The 17,445-nt window shown below is 38.1% G+C and overlaps 1 pseudogene; it reads right to left on the bottom strand.

Annotated features, from left to right (window-relative positions):
- Positions 1 to 4,698: 4,698 nt before the first annotated feature.
- LOC131933886 (mucin-2-like) lies at positions 4,699 to 16,445 on the bottom strand (annotated as a pseudogene).
- Between the last annotated feature and the right edge of the window lie 1,000 nt (positions 16,446 to 17,445).

Here is a 17,445-nt window from a genome sequence, read left to right as displayed (position 1 = left end):
GAAAATTTAGGGAATTGATGAGAATACTCCCGAGAAGGTTTCTGGGGGGGGGGGGGGGGTGGGGGGTGGGATTCAATTTCGCACAGGCGGCTCCCGGCAGGGTACGGTTTAGCGCCTCGGTCTTTGCCATGAGCGCTATGGCACTTTAAACAGTGCAATAGAGTATGGTTATTATGGGCGTTATGGTCGTTCAATAAATTGAATCAGGCGAGTCCATTTGCACCCCGGCAGGGTAAAATTCTGTGCCCCGGGCTATCTACTGAGCGATATGGCACCTAAACCCCGCAAAAGACAATGTATAAGATTGCTACACCTTTCATCCGAGTGCCATGAAACTTTGTGAAGTTGCTAGGAATATTTGTGGGGATGTTTTTTTTTTTTTTAAAAATCAATTTCGCACGAGTGGCGCCCCAGTAAGGTTAAATTTGACGCCCCGGATTATCATGTGAGCGCTATGGCGTCTATGTTAGTTTTGAACAGCGCGACAGACTCTGAATAAGGTGGGCCGTTTAGTCGTTCACTAAAATGAATCAGGCTCGTTCGCTATGAAGCATATGTTCGTTTTAAAGATTGTGATAGAATATGGATAAGAAGAAGTATTATAGTCTATAAGAGAATGTTTAGGGGAGACAACTCCCGCTTTAATTCTTCCTGATTACCTCATGTAAAACGAAATCAATAATATAGTCTTATGGTTTGATACATAACGCTAGTCGGATATTATGGATCTCTTACAGCAAATCGAATGTCAAATACTTAAAATCCAGAACGAGATCTGTATGGCCTAAATTCATTCACAAAAGTTTTTTGTTAACAACAAAAGCTTTTAAAATTGCAACAAAGTTTACCTATTGAAATAAACCTAATGACTCGTGGCGTAATGAAATCATGCTTTTCTCTACCTTTTCAATGAAAATTTTTCTCCTTTCACGTTGTAAAAGTTCAGTCACGCTAAAGCCGGAAGTTATACGGGAATCTACCTGTTTGAAAGTTGGCCTCTGGTATTATTTCACAGGAGCGGCCAGGTAGCGTCACCTATACATATATGTTATGTGTTTCTTATAAGACAGAATACATCGAATGCCAGGTACTCGTTGCAGCTGAGTTGACTCGGGTATTTCACGCAAATTTGAGCCCCGGATTGGAACTCCAGTCTTTTGGATTAGTCATGTTTTATACTACCCGATCTTTTTCTAACCCGTGTCCAAATTGGCCAAATAATCGACATCTTTCTTCCAGTGTTTCTTCCAGACTTTTATCGCCCGGGGGAGGGGGGCACTTAAAATTCCCGGGGGGGGGGGGGGGGAGAGGAGGAGCGAACTAAAATTTCCAGGGGAGCGGACACTGTTTAAAGTATTTATTTTCTATATAAATTCCTTTTCGATCGGGGATGGGGGGGCGGTAGACTCTCTTCGCCCCCCCCCTCCCCGAAGAAATCCTGGAAGAAACACTTTATGTGTCTAAATACGACTGCATCTCAGCCAGCTGAGACATGTGTCCAAATACGAGCCGATCTCGGCCAGTGTTTCTTCCAGACATTTTTCTCCGGAGGGGCACTTGAAAATTTCGGGGAGTGGGGGGGGGGGGGGGGGGGCGGTATACTTTCTTCGGGGGGGCGGTCACTGTTAAAAGTATATGTTTTCTTTATAAATTTCATTTCGTTCGGCCTTCCCCCCCCCCCCCCCTCAAAGAGATGCCTGGAAGAAACTCTGATCTCGGCCAAATAATCGATCACTTTCTAAACTTGTGTCCAAATATGACTCAAAATCTGTCTACTAATCGATCTCCTTCTTACTTGCGTCCAAATACGAACCTATCCCAGCTAACTAATCGACCAGTTTCTATATCTGTGTCCAAATACGAGCCTATCCCAGCTAACTAATCGACCAGTTTCTATATCTGTGTCCAAATACGAACCTATCCCAGCCAACTAATCGACCAGTTTCTATATCTGTGTCCAAATACGAGCCTATCCCCGCTAACTAATCGACCAGTTTCTATATCTGTGTCCAAATACGAACCTATCCCAGCCAACTAATCGACCAGTTTCTATATCTGTGTCCAAATACGAGCCTATCCCAGCTAACTAATCGACCAGTTTCTATATATGTGTCCAAATACGAGCCTATCCCAGCCAACAAAAACTTACTTCGTACTGTTGCATACAAAAACTTAATAGACATTGTATCTTTTGTGACAATATACAAAGTTGAGTATAGAATTTAATTAAACTAGTCTTTGTACGGAAACATTAATTTTAAAACTAGCTAATTTCTTATACAGTTTTATGACTGTATTATGCCAGTTTGTAGTGGTCTTATTTAATCCAGGAAGTAATGCATTCATTATGGAGAAAGTTGGGGTAAGGTGGAAATTACAACGTGGCTAATAGAAGTCAACCATGAACACTCATGCTTTCATTAAAGAGAAGGTTGGGGGTGTGGTTGAACTTAAAGCGTGACTAAATCAACAAGGAAGTCATGCATTAATTTAGGAGAAGGTAGAACTTAAAACGTATATCAACTCAATCAGGTATCGACATGGCCGCCAAAGTCCCTAAACAAATTCAAATTCAATGGGTACTTTTAAATGTGTTTTTAATCACGCCCGACACCACCTCACCGATGTGTGACAGCGCTCCAGATAATTCTGAGCTCAGTGGATCAATACAGTGGCGTCGCTAGGTGGGGTGTCGCTTGGTGCGGCACCTCATGGTGTCAACCCCCACTACCACCACCAAAGAAAACATGTATAGGATATATATATATATATATATATATATATATATATATATATATTTATATATATATATATATATATATATATATATATATATATATATATATATATATATATATATATATATATATATATATATATATATATATATATATATATATATATATATATATATATATATATATATATACATAGTTACTATTGGTGTCAATTTTGCCAAAGGGCGTCAATTTGTGAACACATTTAAATCCACCTACGTTTTCATAGTAAATTATTCGCCAAAGTGTCACCCCATCCCTGTCTTTGAATGACGAAACAGTTATAGAAAATATTCAACTTTTTATTCTTCTGTACATTTTGCAGATAGTGTCACCCTCCACCCTCTCCTCCCCCTCCCGTGTCATATTTTTTAAGTGTTTACAGTTAATAGTAACGATATATATCTAAAGTCGATTATTAATACAGTCAGATGTAGAATTGTTCTGTCTATTGTTTGCTAGTTTACGATATTGTGTCTCACCCCTCCCCTTTTCGTGATCATCAATTTGCACTCAAAAGAAGTTGTAACTTGAATAAACCATTCATCCAACTTGTAAAAAGCGTATCAATTTATCATTTTAAAATATTTGCAATTTTTTATCTTGGTGTCAACCCCCTAATTGGTGTCACCCAGTGCGGTCCACAGTCCCCCTCCACCGTCTCTCGACGCCTCTTTATATTATTATTATATCAAATTTATAGTTCTGTACCATTTTTTCAGCGATTTCCGGTAACTGAAAGTGGAACTTATTCTACTTGTTTTATAAGAATATTCGAGAAAGTTTAGAGGAGATCACTCCCGCTTTATATTTTTATCATATACAGAATATAAAGAAAGTAATATAATCGTGCACAAAAGTCACAAGCAATTTTAAAATTTTCACAAAAACCCAACTTTTCTGTACACGTTATATAAAGGTATAATGCTATTCCTGCAAAAAATCCAAATCCATATTTATCAAAACCTCGACCAGTGTTTCTTCCAGACTTTTTTCTCTGGGGGCGGGGGGTGGGGGTGGGGGGACTTGATATTTTCGGGGGGGGGGGTGGAAAACATTTTACGGGGATACACTGGTACACGTATAGGTTTTTACATAAGTTCCATTTCGTTCGGGAGTAGTGGGGGGGGGGGGGAACGGAAGATTTTCTTCGGGGGGCGGAAGAAACTATCACCTCGACGTTTTACCTTTCACCGAATCGGAAAACTTTGTTTCGATATTTTTTTCGTGTCTCTCTATAGACACGATAATTTGAGTGGGTCTACAATCCCAGTTACGTAGAATAAATTTCATGTAAAGTATTATATCAAATGTATAGTTTTCCATCCCCTATTGTGCAATATTCGGTAACCGAAAGTGATATTTATTTCTACTTCCGGTTTCTCAAAAGCCAAAAACTCCTTGCCCTTTAAACTAAGTCGACGAAATTTAAAATATAAGTATTTATTCTCAGGGTTCTTTCAACTGTTGAATGACTTCAGGAATACAGAAATGGTAATGTATTCTATTTGCGTGTGAAAACGAGTAGGCCTACTTGTTTTCTGTGTCGGAAAAAATCAAATGAAGGGGTATTGTAGTCAGCTCTATCCCCAGACGCCTTTAAGTTCCAAACATGAGTTAGGTACCCACCAGAGCTGGGTGGACTTTAGTAATGTAATAGGCCTACTGACTAGAACCCGGATTCGAACGCGATACTTTAGGGTTGGCAGTTTAGCGCTATACCTCAAGGCCACGCCGTCCCACCTAATTAAATAAAGAAACTGAAGTTTTTAAACACACAGCTGTACGCCTAGTGACAAATAATAACATAAAAACTATTCAAAAACAAATGTTCACAAAATATATATGTAAAATTATATAGTATACATAATTTGTTGTGTGTATGGCCCAAGCAATCATCGATACGATCATATCCAAAGGTGAAAGTAATACGTTATCGTGTTGCTCAATAAAGTCATTTTTCTGATGAAATGTTAGAATTTTCATCCCCTTTTACAATGATTCCAGTTTTATAAGATCAATTTGAGCAATTAATATTTTAGATAAAACTTGTTATTCGTTATCAATTATGTTGGTTGGTGGCATAATTTTTAAATTGAACAATTTCTCATTACTTTTCTACTTAAATAACACATTAAAAAATAGCAAAAGAAATTCCTAATCAACTAATGATACAGATAGTATAATGACTGCACAACTGCAAAAAAAAAGGACTGTTTTTCATCATTTTAATAAACAATTGGGGAATGATTAATTTATTTTGTGCTTCTAGAAAGTAATCATTTAAAATGTGTTTTTTTAAGCGTTGGGTACTGTAGTTTTCGTTATTTGTAAGGATGTAGTTAGCTTTATAAACTGTCTTTTTTGTAGCAGTGGTTGCTTTTGTTCTAGTAGTTGGTGCCAATGTTGTTAACGTTTTTGAAGCCGTGGTTGATGTTGGTGTGGTTGTTGGGGCCGATGCTGTTACTGATTTTGAAGATGATGTTGCTGTTGTTCTAGAAGTTGGTGCCGATGTTGTTAAAGTTTTTGAAGCCGTGGTTGCTGTTGTTGTGGTAGTTTGTGTCGATGTTGTTAATGTTTGTGTAGCTGTGGTTGCTTTTGGTGTGGTTGTCGGTGTGGTTGTTGGTGCCGATGTTGTTAAAGTTTTTAAAGATGTGGTTGCTATTGTTGTGGTGGTTGGGGCCGATAATGTTACGGTTTTTAAAGTTGTTCTTGCTATAGGTGTGGTTAATGGTGTCGATGTTGTTTTTGAAGCTGTAGTTGCTATTGATGCTGTTGTTCGTGCTAATGTTGTTAATGTTTGTGAAGCGGTTGTTGCTGTTGACAGTGTAGTCGTATTAAGTGTTGTTGTCTTAAGTGTATTTGGTGTTGTAGTTGTATTTTCTATTAAAGTTGCAAATAAGGTTTTTGTTGATGTTACCGTTGTAGGCGTGAAATTTGTTAATTTGGTTATTACATCTGTTTTTGACGTTGTGTTTGCTGTAGTTGTCTTTGTAACTATTGTTGTAGGTGATGTTTTTGTTGGTGTAGTTATGGTAGATGTTTTTGTTGATGACCTTGTTGTTATAGATGCATTGGTCGTGAATGTTTTATTTGTAGTAGTTGTTGTTGTAGTAGTTGTTGTTTTAGCTGTTGTTGTCGATGATGGTGTTGCAGCTACTGTTGTGAGTATAGTTGATGTTGGTGTAGTTATAATTGAATAAATTGTTGTAGGTAAACGTGTAGTTGTTATTTTAGCTGTACTTGTTGTTGGTGACGATAGCAAAGATGACGTTGTCGGCGTCGTGATTGTTGTCGTTGCAGTTGGTCTCTGTGGTTGTGGTTCTAGTTGCAGGTGCTGCCGTTGTATTTGTCGTAGATTCCTTTTCTGTTAATGTTCTACTTGAGGTAGTTTTTATTTCAACTGTTGTTGTCGGGGATGTTGTTGTTAGTATGGTTGTTGTTGCTTGGGTTGTTGTTGGTTTGGTTGTTGTCGGAGTGGTTGTTGTTGGTGTGGTTGTTGTTGGTTTGGTTGTTTTTGGTGTGGTTGTTGTTTGTAGGGTTCTTGTTGGTGTGGTTGTTGTTGGTTTGGTTGCTAATGATGTGGTTGTTGTTGGTGTGAGTGTTGTTGGTAAGGTTGTTGTCGGTGTGGTTGTTGTTGGTCTGGTTGTTGTTGGTTTGGTTGTTGGTTGTGTGGTTGTTGTTGGTCTGGTTGCTGTTGGTGTGGTTGTTATTGGTAGGGTTGTTGTTTTTAGGATTGTTGTTTTTAGGATTGTTGTTGGTGTGGTTGTTGTTGGTGGGGTTGTTGTTGGTGTGGTTGTTGTTGGTGGGGTTGTTGTTGGTTTGGTTGTTGTTGGTGTGGTTGTTGTTGGTAGGGTTGTTGTTGGTGTGGTTGGTGTTGGTAGGGTTGTTGTTGGTGTGTTTGGTGTTGGTAGGGTTGTTGTTTGTCTGGTTGTTGTTGGTTTGGTTGTTGTTGGTGTGGTTGTTGTTGGTGTGGTTGTTGTTGGTAGGGTTGTTGTTGGTGGGGTTGTTGTTGGTTTGGTTGCAATTGGTGTGGTTGTTGTTGGTGTGGTTGTTGTTGGTGGGGTTGTTGTTGGTTTAGTTGTTGTTGGTGTGGTTGTTGTTGGTGTGGTTGTTGTTGGTTTAGTTGTTGTTGGTTTGGTTGTTGTTTGTTTAGTTGTTGTTTATTTGGTTGTTGTTGGTAGGGTTGTTGTTGGTATGGTTGTTGTTAGTTTGGTTGTTGTTAGTGTGGTTGTTGTTGGTTTGGTTGTTGGTGGTGTGAATGTTGTTGGTAGGGTTTTTGTTGGTTTGGTTGTTATTGGTTTGATTGTTGTTGGTGTGGTTGATTTTGGTGTGGTTGTTGTTGGTGTGAATGTTGTTGGTTTGGTTGTTGCTGGTGTGGTTGTTGTTGGTGTGGTTGTTGTTGGTGTGGTTGTTGTTGGTTTGGTTGTTAGTGGTGTGAATGTTGTGGGTAGGGTTGTTGTTGGTCTGGTTGCTGTTGGTTTGGTTGTTGTTGGTGTGGTTGTTGTTGGTGTGAGTGTTGTTGGTTTGGTTGATGGTGGTGAGGTTGTTGTTTGTTTAGTTGTTGTTTGTTTAGATGTTGTTGGTAAGGTTGTTGATGGCGTGGTTGTTGTTGGTAGGCTTGTTGATGGTGTGGTTGTCGTTGTTGGTTTGGTTGTTGATGGTTTGGTTGTTGTTGGTTTAGTTGTTGTTTGTTTAGTTGTTGTTGGTAGGGTTGTTGATGGTGTGGTTGTAGTTGGTGTGGTTGTTGTTGGTGTGGTTGTTCTTGGTAGGGTTGTTGTTGGTGTGGTTGTTGTTGGTTTGGTTGTTGATGGTTTGGTTGTTGTTTGTTTAGTTGTTTTTGGTAGGATTGTTGTTGGTGTGGTTGTTGTTGGTGTGGTTGTTGTTGGTCTGGTTGTTGTTGGTGTGGTTGTTGTTGGTAGGGTTGTTGTTGGTGTGGTTGTTGTTGGTTTGGTTGTTGGTGGTGGGGTTGTTATTGGTTTGGATGTTGTTTGTTTAGTTGTTGTTGGTAGGGTTGTTGTTGGTAGGGTTGTTGATGGTGTGTTTGTTGTTGTTGGTTTGGTTGTTGATGGTTTGGTTGTTGGTGGTGGGGTTGTTATTGGTTTGGTTGTTGTTTGTTTAGTTGTTGTTGGTAGGGTTGTTGTTGGTGTGGTTGTTGTTGGTGTGGTTGTTGTTGGTCTGGTTGTTGTTGGTGTGGTTTTTGTTGGTGTGGTTGTTGTTGGTTTGGTTGTTGTTGGTGTGGTTGTTGTTGGTCTGGTTGTTGTTGGTGTGGTTGTTGTTGGTAGGGTTGTTGTTGGTGTGGTTGTTGTTGGTTTGGTTGTTGTTATTGTGGTTGTTGTTGGTTTGGTTGTTGGTGGTGGGGTTGTTATTGGTTTGGTTGTTGTTTGTTTAGTTGTTGTTGGTAGGGTTGTTGTTGGTAGGGTTGTTGATGGTGTGGTTGTTGTTGTTGGTTTGGTTGTTGATGGTGTGGTTGTTGTTTGTTTAGTTGTTGTTTGTTTAGTTGTTGTTGGTAGGGTTGTTGTTGGTGTGGTTGTTGTTGGTGTGGTTGTTGTTGGTCTGGTTGTTGTTGGTATGGTTGGTGTGGTTGTTGTTGGTGTGGTTGTTGTTGGTTTGGTTGTTGTTGGTGTGGTTGTTGCTGGTTTGGTTGTTGGTGGTGCGATCGTTGTTGGTTTGGTTGCAATTGGTGTGGTTGATGTTGGTGTGGTTGTTGTTGGTGTGGTTGTTGTTGGTGTGGTTGTTGTTGGTCTGGTTGCTGTTGGTAGGGTTGTTGTTGGTTTGGTTGTTGTTGTTGATGGGGTGGTTGGTGGTGTGAATGTTGTTGGTAGGGTTGTTGTTGGTCTGGTTGCTGTTGGTAGGGTTGTTGTTGGTGTGGTTGTTGTTGGTGTGAATGTTGTTGGTAGGGTTGTTGTTGGTGTGGTTGTTGTTGATACACCATAGTTGCAGGTTTGACAACATCCTTGTTGAATACTGACAGGGTACCATGAGCAGAGTGCTGCATTGCAATCTGAGTATCTATCCCCATATTCGCAACCTGTGTAAAACAAATATGTATATATACAGTTTAAAAAACTTAATATACACCTCAATATCTTCACTATGAGAGCAGGCAATGAAAATTATTTTAAGTAATCATAGTTATAACATTGATAAAATCGAAAAGACGAATTGAATTATGTTTGTTTCACACATCGTTAGCCTAATCATTTTATGAAAATCTTGATTTCACAATAACAATACAATTCTTAGACCGTAGATCTTTCTGTAACAATACATATCAAATTATGCTACAGTATCTCTAATTGCAACCAGTGCCGGCACTAGTGGACAAACAACTAGGTTATTTAGCGCCCTAGCCAAAACTTATTAAAGCGCCCTCCCCCCTAGCAATTTTTTTTTCGACCCCAACATTATATATGTATATATAATTTATATATATATATATATATAAGTAAGTAAAGTAAAGTTTCCCTTTCAAACCTGACGGTCTATGGGGCAAGTGAAGTAGAGTTCAATTGTTTCTGTGACCTCGGCATATGAAGAGATAGTGTGGTCAGCACTATGCCCAGCCGCCTTTACTTTCCCTAACGTGAGTTAGGTACCCATCAGAGTTGGGTGGACTCAGGGACGGTATATTTATATATATATATATATATATATATATATATATATATATATATATATATATATATATATAGGCCTATATATATATATAGGCCTATATATATATATATGTGTGTGTGTGTGTGTGTATTAGAATATTAGTTTAAAATTCTGTTTACGATCTTGTGGTGCCAACAATTAATTTACTTTGAAAATCTAAATCCCTCCCACAGGAGGCGCCAAACGAGGTAGATATTAAAATATAAAAGGTCATTACTGAATTATACACAGTCGAAATGAAGAATTTTAACTGCTACTTGGCATTACGGACTTTTTAAATTGTTTTCTATACTAATTGTGTGACACCAAAATCAAAAGGCAAAGTGAGGGAGGTTGGGGGCGCATTTTCCACAGCGCGAATAAATATAAAGAGGCCTAATTTAAAGATGGAGGCAAAATTGATAGTTCGTCCTGGGCACCTAAATAGATCGTTACGCCTTCGTATATTACTTTGTCTAAAGTTTATATAATGTAATCAAAAATATTAATTAGTGTGTACTTTTTACTAATCGAGATTACACATTTTTGCGCCCTTCTATGGGTAGCGCCCTAGGCGACCGCCTAGTTCGCCTTATAGGTCGCGCCGGCCCTGATTGCAATCCTTACTCTATATTTTACATTAACAATTTTTCCGAACCTAACTCTAGATTTTACAGTAACAATACATCCAACACTGTATATATATATATATATATATATATATATATATATATATATATATATATATATATATATATATATATATATATATATATATATGTATAAAATTAACTCTAATCCAAACCCTAACTATATATCTTAAAGTTACAGTAAACATTTTTCCGACCCTAACTTCAGTACTTACACTAATAGTAATCCCAAATCTAGCTCTATTTCTAACAGTAACAATACTTCTGACCCTAAATCTAACCGGAAAAACGTATATACCATCATGCCTTTTCCTTGTTAAGTTTTGATAAGTTTAGATATTGGGTTACTGCATACAGTAGATACATGTGGTTTTATAGACCTCCGTGTAATTTGTTTGACAACATACCTGGGATATTGCTATAGAACCTCTTGCATGTAGCGCAGCAGTAGGTTTTGTCGTAGGAATAATAGCATCTTCCCGGAAAGTACTGAACTCTCGAAGCGCAAGACGTAGTTGCAAAAGCTCCGCCAGTTTCGTCACCGTATACGCAGTCACCTAAACAGATCGATGGCGATGAAAGTTTAGATTACGGGAATCTTATTGTTTTTAATTTAGCCATGAATAAACAATTCAAGATTATTTTTACACTGTTTTTTTTTTATTTCTAATTTAAAAAAACGTATTTGGTAGCACAGTTTAAAATCAAATTTCGTGTGAGATAATTTTTTAAGATTATCAAACTGGTTTTTATTCTAGATTTTATTCGTAAGTTTCACCTACCATCCACAAGAGGGGCGGCAACATCGTCCACACAGTCACCAGACCTGCACAGCTTTTTGAAGAAAAATATCAAGAGTAGCCTCTCTTTATTGAAAAAATACAATATTTTAAAACACCTATTAAACACTACAAATACTTTCTAAGGATACACATATTAAGAAAATGGTTTGCTAATACAAATTCGCGAAATTACAATTGGTATTGTTTTTATTTAAAGCTTTTATAGTTTATATTTTTAAAGCATTTTACTTAAACGTTCATGCAACTTGCACATTTCTATCCTAACATTATTTATTAAACTCAACTCCCATTAAATACGGTCACCATTTATTTATGTAGGTTTCTGACTACTGCCGTTTGAACCCTAACCCTATGTACCATGCCTTTTGTTACTACACAACTTACCACTATTATTCAAGCTACTTACTAACCACAATATATTGCTGACCACAATATCTCATTATATGCCTAGGTCACAGAAACACATAATCTCTACTTCATTTGCCCCGGTGAATTCTACTTCACCTGCCCAGTAGACTATCATGTTTAAAAAAAAAAGAACTTTACTTTTTTTATTTACCACACTGTAAGCAATAAACACTAACCCTAAACCCAGCCCCACCCTTAACCTGCTGTTACCACCGACCTCACTGTTACTTATTCATGATTATTGTTAATCTCAAATTATATAAATAAATCATATCCCTAACACCTTGCTCATGATGTAGCTACCTACCTTACCACTACCACAGGTCGTCCCATCCAGCGCTTGTATTTGATAACACAAATTCGTCGTGGCAGGATTAAAACAGTACATCTTTCTGCAGTAGTCACTGGCGTTCGTTATCTGAAAAATAGTTAAAATACTATATACGATTTTTCTAAACAGGGCTTTAGTTCGGGAAATTTCACACATATTATAAAGAGTAAAAAATAAGAAAACAATCTATATATAAATATATATATATATATATATATATATATATATATATATATATATATATATATATATATATATATATATATATATATATATATATATATATATATATATATATATATAATTCTCTTCTTCGAGCCGTTAGAAAACAAGCTGCAAACGCTCTCCCTACCTCCCCACCCCTACATGGTTTTAGTGAGCTGTGTTCACTCTAAATGTTTACAAGCAGAGCCAACGATTTTAAATGTAGGGTGGGGGGAGGAGGGGGGGAGGGAAGGAAGGGGGGGGGGTTATGGTCCTTAACGAGCTACTTATAGTGTTTTAAAGAAATATTTTCAGTGTCAGCGTTGGTACTGTCGAATTCACAAATTATGAATTATTGAAAATTAGAAACAACTAAATAGCGGCGTATGTTATGCCGCGGGCCGGCTCGTATATATATAATTCTCTTCTTCGAGCCGTTAGAAAATAAAATACTTAAAAAAAACTTTTTAAAAAACCACGTTTTTCTTGTGGACTAAAAAGTAGAAAATAAAATTTTCTTTTGTGCTTCCTCGAGCTGTGCAGGTTCTTGTGATGACTGACAAAAAACGTGGGTACGTTCACCATCAAATTTCCCGACCCATCTGCCCGACCCACGTTTTTTGTCAGTCATCACAAGAACCTGCACAGCTGGAGGAAGCACAAAAGAAAGTTTTATTTTCTACTTTTTAGTCCACAAGAAAAACGTGGTTTTTTAAAAAGTTTTTTTTAAGTATTTTATTTTCTCCTTTTTAGTCCGTTGCTACACATGAAAAACGTGGTTTTTAAAAAAGTGTTTATAAATACACGGACTAAAAACTTGAGCGACCAGGATTCGAACCTGGGTTGTCGCGGCCACAACGCGAAGTACTAACCACTATACGATCACGGCCAGCGCGCTCACATCGATTGGGGCCGAAGTAACTGGGTCAATAGGCCTCCAGTCTTGTCGGTATCTTTAGAAATCATGTCCTCAATTTTATGGTCCTTGGGGCGTAATTAAATTAAGCTAATTACGGTCACTATTTGCTAGTTTTTATGATTGCATCTGAAATTGTTAGGCGAAAGTAGCATGCATGCCAAATTTCAGGTCTATAGAGCAATCAGAAGTGGGCTAATTTTCGATGTCAATTTTAACAACAAACATCCAAACAAACAAACAAACGCGAAGCTGAGTTAAGAAAAACGTGTTAAAAACGTGTTAACAAGCTGCAAACGCTCTCCCTACCTCCCCACCCCTACATGGTTTTAGTGAGCTGTGTTCACTCTAAATGTTTACAAGCAGAGCCAACGATTTTAAACGTAGGGGGGGGGAGGAGGGGGGAGGGAAGGAAGGGGGGGGGGGGTTATGGTCCTTAACGAGCTACTTATAGTGTTTTAAAGAAATATTTTCAGTGTCAGCGTTGGTACTGTCGAATTCACAAATTATGAATTATTGAAAATTAGAAACAACTAAATAGCGGCGTATGTTATGCCGCGGGCCGGCTCGTATATATATATTTCTCTTCTTGGAAACGTTAGAAAACACCAAGCTGTGAGCGCGCCTGGCAGTCCCCTCTCTTCCTCTCTATCGCTACCACCCCAACCCTACATGGTCTGGTGAGCTGTGGTTCACGCTAAATGTTTACAATCGTAGAGCCGGGTTTAGTGACGGCTATTAGGGGCAGATAATTTAGTTTGAAACGATTTTAAACTTAGGGGAGGTAACTAAGAGGAGGCTGCTTTCACGGGGGGGGGGGTGTAGGGTCGGGGTTAGGGGAAGGGGGGGGGGTTAGTATTTTAAAGCAAATATTTTCAGTGGCAGCATTGGTACTGTCGAATTCACAAATTGTGAATTACTGTAAATTAGAAAATAAAACAACGAAATAGCGGCGTATGATACGCCGCGGGTCGGCTCGTAAAGAATAACATTGGTATAGGATCTATTTGTGTTTGGTTCGTATACATCATGAGGTCGTTGAAATGTTACTTAATATGAGGGGTGTGTCAAATCTATTGACTAATCACGTCCACGCTAAATCAGTTTAACTTATTATTTTTAAATAACCTGGTTAATTTTTGAAATGATTGTTCGTGCTGCATATATTATATTTTAAACAAGGAACGAAAATTATTTTTTTTTATAAAAAAATGTAATATTTATATTATATAATATATTGTATCCGATATATTACTAAAACATATCTATAGATAGGTTAAAGGGTTGGCAACCGTACATAACAAGTAACAGGTCGACCTATTATACAAACATAACCTACTCTACAATCATAAGCAGAGGCGTCGCGAGGCGGGGGCGGGGGTGCGGACACAATGAGATATCGCACCGGGTGACACCCGACCTAGCGACGCCACTGATCATAAGAGCCAATAATCATAACAACCAACCTATCCTAAAATCATAAAACCATACCTACTCTACAATCATAAGAATACACCTATCATACAATCGCAAAACCCAACCTACCCCACAATCATAAAAATTCGCCTACCCTACAATCATAAAACCAAACCTACCCTACAATCATAAAACCAAACCTACCCTATAATGATAAAACCAAACCTACCCTACAATCATAAAACAAAACCTACCCTACAGTCATAAAACCAAACCCACCCTACAATCAGAAAACCAAACCTACCCTACAGTCATAAAACCAAACCTACCCTAAAATCATAAGAATCCACGTACCCTACAATCATAAAACCAAACCTACCCTACAATTATAAAACCAAACCTACCCTACAATCATAAAACCAAACCTACCCTACAATCATAAAACCAAAACTACCATATAATCATAAAACCAAACCTACCCTACAATCATAAAACCAAACCTACCCTACAGTCATAAAACCAAACCCACCCTACAATCATAAAACCAAACCTACCCTACAGTCATAAAACCAAACCTACCCTAAAATCATAAGAATCCACCTACCCTACAATCATAAAAACCCAACCTACCCTACAATCATAAAACCAAACCTACCCTACAGTCATAAAACCAAACCTACCCTATAATCATAAAACCAAACCTACCCTACAATCATAAAACCAAACCTACCCTACAATCATAAAACCAAACCTACCCTACAATCATAAAACCAAACCTACCGTACAGACATAAAACCAAACCTACCCTACAATCATAACACCTAACCTACCCTACAATCATAAAACCAAACCTACCCTACAATCATAAAACCAAACCTACCGTACAATCATAAAACCAAACCTACCCTACAATCATAAAACCAAACCTACCCTACAATCATAAAACCAAACCTACCCTACAATCATAAAACCAAACCTACCGTACAATCGTAAAACCAAACCTACCCTACAATCATAACACCTAACCTACCCTACAATCATAAGAATCCACCTACCCTACAATCATAAAACCAAACCTACCCTACAATCATACAACCAAACCTACCCTACAATCATAAGAACCTTCCCCGTACGTCATCACACACTGTTGTGTGGGGGAGTACATCTGACCTGGTAAACGCCCACCCACTTCCGGTATCTGTGGATCTTTTGCCAGTTGTGTGGTCAGACAATCCACCCCAGTCCTGGAGTTTTAGAAATGTTGCAAATGGATAACAATGATAATATAGAGAAGGTTTGATGTTTATTTTAAATTTAGTTGTTCAAAGCTGTCACTTCTTCTTCTTCTTCTTCGTTCTAAATTATTAGTGTTTAAGGGGATCGAGATTTATCTGCCAGTGGGTTTGAACTCGAGAGTTTGTTCGAATTTATCAACCATGAGCTTTTTGCCGACTCGACCACGCCTCCAACACAATTAAGCGTTACGTGTCAACTGGTTATGCGCCATTGAGGCCATTGACTCCGATTTCAGCCTACTTTTCTTTTTGGATTTGCTTCCATAGCCTTTGTCCAACCAAGAACAAACTACAAGGCAGCAGTTGTTTAATTTTGGAGTTGTCTCTCCTAGAAGAGTGGCTGTCCCCAGCTAACGAGCCTCATCTGCCCGAGGGTTCGAACTCGAGACTTTTCGGTTTAGCAACCATGAGCTTTACCGACTCGAACAATGCACTGAACATTCCATCTTGAAACTTTTAATTTCAACGCTGGCATACATACCCAAAGTTTAATAGGGTGTTAATGTATGCTGTAGAGAAATGTTTTGATGTGTTTAACTTCAGTTAATTGAGGGGCACGCTAGAGAATAATAATCTTTCAATCTGACAATTTATGAGATGGCATGGCCTAGCGGTAGAAAGCTGGAGACGTCATGGCGATAGAGAGCTAGACTGCTAACCCGAAAGTTTCGAGTTCGATTCCGGGTATATCACTTCTATAGAAACCTAAACTACCCTGCTTATGCCAAGATCTTTAAAACATATGAACTCTACTTCATCTGCACCATGTGATATGGGCACGATCGGGCAATTGTTGATAATGAATCTGACAATTTTAAATTCAATTTTGGCTTACCGAGTATCTAAAAGTTTGTTGACGTATGTCGTAAAATAGCTGACGCTGCAGTTTGAAAACTTCCAAGGGTTGAACTTTGTTGTGGGTGTCTCCAGGCTCTGCGACGAAGCCATGATGTAACGGTCGTTGTAGGAACATGCGTTGCCTTCTCCGTCGTGCGAGGCTGAGAGACTGGGTATTCAACAAGGGGCAAAGGTCATAACATTGTGACCAATAGAGACAGTTGTCATTAAATACCAGGGGCGGAACTACAGTGCCGCCAGACCCCGCAATGCGGGGGGGCCCACGCCGTTTAGGGGGCCCACAGCCGCCCATAATCATTTTTTTTATAGTTAAAACAAATTAATTTTCTTGCATTTTTGACCTGATAGTTGTTTTGAAAAAAGAATACTAAAGCTGCGGTTGGATTATCTTTATTCTATTGACACCATCCCACGCTCTTGTATATTCTTTTTCCTACAATCAACACACGCTGTTGTCGGCTGAATTCTTTTGAAAAAAACGTCCATTGCGCGAGAGGCCGCTAGATATTAAGACGGCTTTTTGAGACCATCCCACATTCGGTATTGATGGATAAAAGTACATCGGCGCTTTGTTGACCCTTTTAAGTTCCTTTCTCAAACCGCCCCTCCCGCTCTTAGCCTTACAAGAAGCGAATAGATAGCGCCCTAACAACTAAGATCCAAGAAATAAAGTGCCGACATTGTTTACGTTTAATAACCAGTGTTCTAGAAAACAAGGCAAACGTCTAAAATAAATACATGACTAATAACGTGTGATATATATATATATATATATATATATATATATATATATATATATATATATATATATATATATATATATTAGTTTCGTCACTGGCACCGTGATAGTGGTTTTGTAAATAAAAACAGATCTAATACAGTAGTGATGTTATATAATAGCTATGACATGCTGTTGAGTAAAAAAAAAATATACACATGAGCTTTAGTGTGAAAGATAGGCAAACGTTCAAACCACTTCCATTAATTATTTCCCTTTTTTAAATAGTCAAATATGGCTGCTCATAAGCTCCTTTTAATAGGTTTGTACTAATCAAATTAAACAGCAATTACTTATCTTAATTATTATTTTAAGAAAAATAAGTACTAAAGAATGGTTTAGTATAAAAATGAAATGTAGTTAAAATTAA

This window comes from Physella acuta, unplaced genomic scaffold (assembly GCF_028476545.2).
Source record: "Physella acuta isolate Inbredline_101_S28 unplaced genomic scaffold, ASM2847654v3 ptg002660l, whole genome shotgun sequence".
Taxonomy (NCBI): Eukaryota; Metazoa; Mollusca; class Gastropoda; family Physidae; genus Physella; species Physella acuta.
The sequence above is the reverse complement of the archived record's forward strand: the minus strand, read 5'-3'. Positions and strand labels throughout refer to the sequence as shown.